Raw genomic sequence first — 5,782 nt, forward strand, 5'->3', positions numbered from 1 at the left:
GTGTCTATCAGATGAATAGGTTTATAAAACGTGAGGTATGCATAAATGATGACTCATCCACAAAAGGCTGCAATTAATATATATCTGTCATCGATGGACACAAAAATAATCTATTATGTGAAATATATTGACTAAACCATTTCATAAGAGAAAAATGGGAGATTAAAAGTTTCTGGGGCAGGCCATTGGGGGTGATTAATACTCAATGATTGTGTGGATTCCATCATTATTGAAAAGAAAGTTCACGAACAGAGGTAATGGTTACAAAGTAGTGTGGATATAATTAATATCACTGAATTGTATTCCTTCCTAGCAATCATAAGGCCCTGTTTTCAACCCTCTGCACATCCAAAAAAAGAAATGCTAAATCTTCCTTCTGTTACCTGCCTTGAGTGGTCGGTGCTCTTCTACTGTTATGATTGTATTCCTCAGAGGATCTCTGGTGGATCTCTGATGTTTATTCATTCTTTTACATATGACCTATCATTTGAATATTGAGGTTGAGTTTTAAAGGATTTGTGAATTAAAATGAGGGCAGTGGCTGTAGTTTAACTCGAGGCTAAAGAAGGAAGATCCCTATTCAGACAAGGCTGCATAGAAAGGTCATTTCCAAATCACCATACTAGTGCTGAAACTGGAGGGACAATTGCTTGTAAGCATTTACAAGTGAGAGAAAAGTAAGAGATAAGTTTCTGATAACATTAGATTTTGGTCATGTCAGTTTAGATTTAATATTTGCATGAATTTTAAAAATTTTTCCTTTCCCCTTACTTTCAGTATATTATTTTGAAATTTTGTAGTGTGTTCTTGTTTGCTGCATTTAAAAGAAACATAGTTTTCCTTTGCATCATATTAACATTTTTTGTATTACATTGTGTTATTTATTTTTGAAAGTTTTTATGGTTTTTTTTTTCTCAATCTAGAGACTGGCCACTGCCTCAGAGATTTTGCTCAGTTCTGCCAACTGAGTCACAGCGCAACTTCCAGCTTCTTTCTTTTTGAAAAGTCTCAGGCAAAGCCCAGCACAACTAAGGAAGTTGAAATCTGATGCTCTTGGTTTGAAGCCAGTCTGAGCAGCAAAGTCTGAGGTTCTTTTATTTTCCATTGGTTGTGGGGCCTGAACTCTAGGCCTAGGCTTTGTCCCTCAGCATTCCAGCTTAAGGTTAGCGCTCTATCAATTGAGCTGCAACACCATTTCCGGCTTTTTTTGTATATGTGGTTCTGAGGAAACAAATCCACATCTCATGCATGCAAGGCAAGCACTCAACCACTGAGCCAACTTCCCAGCCGGAGTCTGAGATTCTTATCTCCAATTAATCACCAAAATGCTGGAGTGGTAGGACTCTAGCCTTGAGTAAAACAGGGCAAGTTCAATTCCTCATACTGGTAATTACATGCACAAGTCTCATGGACATTTGGTAGGTCTAGCTTTGAACTGCAGCCCTTAGATTTCAGCTTCCTGGGTAGCTAGGATTTACAGGCATAAGCAACCAGCCTCTGTCTTATTTTAATATTTTTAACCAGCTCTTCCTTTCAACCTCAATGCTTTTTTATTGCGGTCAGTAGACCTAATCTTTGGGCCTCATTGCTGTTTCTTACCTATTTTTACGGAGGGTAGGGTTTGAACTCTTGGCCTGAGTGCTGTCTTTGAGCTCTTCAGCTTAAGGTGAATGCTCGAGTTCTTCACCCCCAGTGTCACTTAAGGTTTTCTGGTGGTTAATTGGACATAAGAGTCTCATGAACTTTCCTTCCCAGGAAGGCTTTGATCGTGATCTTCATACCTCAGCCTCCTGAGTAGCTAGGATTACAAGACAGAACCACAAGTGTCCTTGTGTTTCTTAGCTTTTTGGCTCAAGGATAATATTTTACAACTTCCACAGCTCAGCTTTTAGCTTTTTTTCTGGCTTATGGACATAAGATTCTAATGTACTTTTCTGTGTAGTCTGGCTACAAACTGATCCTCAGATTTCAGATTCCTGAGGTACTCCAATTATACACATGAACCATAAAACCATTGCTCATTTTAAAATGTTAATATGTTCTTTTTTCCACTTAAAATTTTTTTTGCATTTTTTAAAAATTTTTATTGTATATGTGCTAGTCATGGGGCTACAAATCAGAGATTGGATACAATGCCAGAGCTTTACCTTCAAGACTAGTGGCTTACCAAATGAGACAAAGGAAAGCTTGTAGATATACTTGTTTTGTCTTGGTGCTTGAACTAAGGCCCTAGGTGCTGTCCTAAAAAGTGATTACCCAGTTTGCCATTTAAGTCACAGCTCAACTCCATTTTTTTTTAATTCTTGGTAGTTAATAGGAGATGAGCCTTATGCGAAGCCCCGAATGAATCAGTTGCCTGAAATCTGAGGATCATGGTTCAAAGCCACCCAGGGCAGGAAAGTCCATGAGACTTTTAGCTCCAATTAATCAATGAAAAGTTGGGAGTGGTGGAGCTCTATCTTTGAACAAAACATTTTCAAGCCATAGGATAGCACACAGATGCACACAGAGAGAAAGCCTTATGGACTTTCTTGTATGGGCTAACTTTGACGCATGCTCCTCAGATTTCATCCTCTATTCATCCTCTCTCCGTTTAAAATTTTATTGATCCTGCGGCTTCACCTCTGACTCTGGGACCTATATCTTAGCTTTCACAATCAATGCTGGTGTTTTTAACACCTCTGCCACAGCTCAAGGTTTTGTGCTGTGTAACTGGAGATAAGAGTCTCAAGCAGGTTCCTCCCCTGGCTGACTTGACACTGCAATCCTCAGATGTCAGCCTCTTGTGTAGTAAGGATTACACACATGACCAGCAACATTTGGGTCATTTTAAAACTTTAATATGTGCTTGCTTCCACCTCCTTTTATTTTTATTATTTTTTCATTTTTGCTTGGCCTGGGAGTAGAAATTGAATTTCAGATGCTCTCTCAGTGCATACATGGGACTAACCATAACGTTTAGCTTTTGTGGGAAAGTTAATTGGAGAGAAGAGCTATGCCAGATTCAGGAGGCTGAAAATTGAAGAAAGTCCTTAATGCTCTCTTCTCTATTTAACCACTAAAGGCTAACTTGGACTTCCTATCACTGTACAATCACTCACGACTGACCTGGTCATCTACAGACACTTTCTTGTAAATGTCATCCTTTGAAAACATGTACAATTCTATTTGTTCCTCATCTTAAGATCTAAACCTACATAGCGCTGATCTCAATTAGTCATGGAATACCAAATACGATAGGAAGACAAACCTGAGAGAGAGACATGCAATACAAAAGCAGAGCTTGCTCAGTTCCTCAGCACTCAAAGAGGGGAGGATGTGGAAGGGTGGGAGAACTTCATGAGCCTTTCTACTCTTTATTTTAGCAGTGGGTTTGTGGGAAATGTGTGGTTTTATTTCAACATGAAAATATCTCAATGCATGGCGATCTTGCCTGATGGGTTTATATTTTCTGCATAAATGCTATGGAAACTCATACATAACTCGCTTTTCATCCTGCAGTAAAGGTCAAAGCAGCAGCAAACGGAGATGAAAACAGATGATCGCCAGAGTCACAACTTAAGAAGGTTTCAGAGGATGGGGATTTTCCCTTGACTCCTTTTCCACCTTCTTCTGATAGCTCGTAACTGTAGGGGTGATGTTGACAGTTGTTTGTAGGAATTTTTGTTTTTCTCCAGATTCAAGTCTTATCTCTGCTTAGTTTGCTTCTCTATGCAGTATTTGACTTGCTCAGCTCCTGCCTGATTGCATCAACGAACTCCTCTTTCAGCTTGGTTAGTTCTTTTCTCATCTCATCTAAAATATCCTGCTTCAGTGTGTCACAGTCAAGGCTTTCTGTCTGGACCCGGTCAGCACTGGGCTGGGACAAGGGTGTGGACTTATAATGGCTCATAGGACCTGTTGTCAAAAACAATCTGATTTTTCCTTGGAGAATCTCATCTGGAGATGACGGGTGACTTGCTGCCATTCATTGTATTTGTTCTTTCCCAAGGTTTCCTGGTTGGTTCAGGTGTACTTGTTGATGAGACCTTAGAAGTTACAGGTTCTGATTCTTCATTTTTTGCTTCTATTGTTGATCCCTTTTCGGCCATTCTCCTCCTTCTGGCTATCAGGAGACTCATTTCCTCCATTAAGCTGCTACCTGCCAAGGGAACGGGTCCATTTCCACCACCCATGTCTGTTTTAGCTGACAAGGAGTTCACATCTGTGAACACCGTGCAAAGAGGCATCTTCCACCCGTGACAATTTCCTAAGCTTGGCTCCAGCAATCACAGCTGCAAGTCCAGTTAAAGGACGATTGTCTTCTGAAAAGGATCCTTAAAAAAAATCCGGATGCAGGAAGGGAGGGGCAGGAGGTGGTACAGGAGAGGGGCTTGATTAGGAAGAGGGCGTGGGGGAGGAGGGCCAGAGGATAGCAGTGGGGCTGAAGGAGGAGGTTCTGGGGGAGGAGAGAATACAGAGGCCTGGGCTGGACCTGGTGGGAGTGTTGGAGGAGATGGAGGTGCAGGTGGTCCCAACATAACACCCTGTGGGGCTGGAGCCTCCTACAGCTGAGAGGCTTCCTGAAAGCCTGGCTCAGAAGCAGAGGGGTCTCCCAGCTCAGAGTTTACAGGGGTCTCCACAAAGGCAAAGGTGGCATTACTCGGCACTCTGCTCTCTTGATCCCATTCCACTTGCTCCAGCTGCTCCATCTGCTCCTGCTCCAGCTTCTCCACCTCTCTCTTTCTAAAGTCTCTCCAGCCTCTCTCTCTCTAACTTTCTCTCTCTGGTCTTTCCCTCTCCATTCTTTCTCTCTCCAGCCTGTCCCTCTCCAACTCCTTCTGACGTTTCTGTTCTTGCAGTTGTCTTCTTTGCATGTCCAACTCTTCTTGGGATGGGCCATTTTGAACTTGATCAGGCAGTTGTGAATTTTATCTAGGCAATTTTGGTCCTGCCTCCTGTGAATTCAGCACTTCTAAGGCATGCATCATTGCACTTGCGAAGACATTAGCATCTGCTTTGCTGCCATAGTTAAGACTGTACACCTGCCTGGCATCTCGCCACTGGTGGAAGGTCTGTGTTGCTTGATTATACTTTAATCCTTTGGGGATGGCACAGCTGAACACCAACTGATGATCCTGGATCTTCCTGCAAAGCACTCTGAATGTGTTGTTGCCTGTATGGTGATAGATATGAACTCTGCTGAACCCAGTTGAACCACAGCTGGCACCCACTTTTATTGGCATCATCACAAACCAATGCAGTAGCTCTTCCCTGACAGATACTCTGTTCACTCATTGAGCCGGCGGGCCTGATGGATGCGGCACTGGAGTGCGCTCCTCTGGGACGGCAGGGTTGGCTCATTCAGTGCTTCTCTGCTACACTGGCGGCCAGCTACTCCATCACCTGCTGTCGCGCTGGCCAGGCCTGGGTTGCAGGGTAGGTGGGCCGCTTTGGCTGCCTGCTGCTGCCGCTGCTCCTGCACAGGCCCCTGAGGACCGTGAGGACCAAGAGGACTGCAGCCGTCCCAGCCATGGGAGGAGAGTGGGGCGTGCCACGAGGCACTGGTGCGGGATGTGTGGAACACTCAGGCTCTGCCCTCGCCCTCGCCCTCCCCTACCGCTGTCGCCCTCCCCCTTTCTTCCCCTGTATAAGTAAACTTTTATATCTTACAAAAATAACTTTTAGCTGGGGACTGGTGGCTCATGCCTGTAATCCTACTCAAGAGGCTGACATCGAGGATCACAGTTTGAAGCCAACATAGGTAGAAAAGTGGGTGAAATTCTTATCTCCACTACACTAC

General features: G+C 43.5%; 1 pseudogene; it reads right to left on the minus strand.

Annotated features, from left to right (window-relative positions):
* Positions 1 to 3,618: 3,618 nt before the first annotated feature.
* LOC122100528 lies at positions 3,619 to 5,277 on the minus strand (annotated as a pseudogene).
* Between the last annotated feature and the right edge of the window lie 505 nt (positions 5,278 to 5,782).

This window comes from Dipodomys spectabilis, unplaced genomic scaffold (assembly GCF_019054845.1).
Source record: "Dipodomys spectabilis isolate Male_0828 unplaced genomic scaffold, ASM1905484v1 ptg000583l, whole genome shotgun sequence".
NCBI lineage: Eukaryota > Metazoa > Chordata > Mammalia > Rodentia > Heteromyidae > Dipodomys > Dipodomys spectabilis.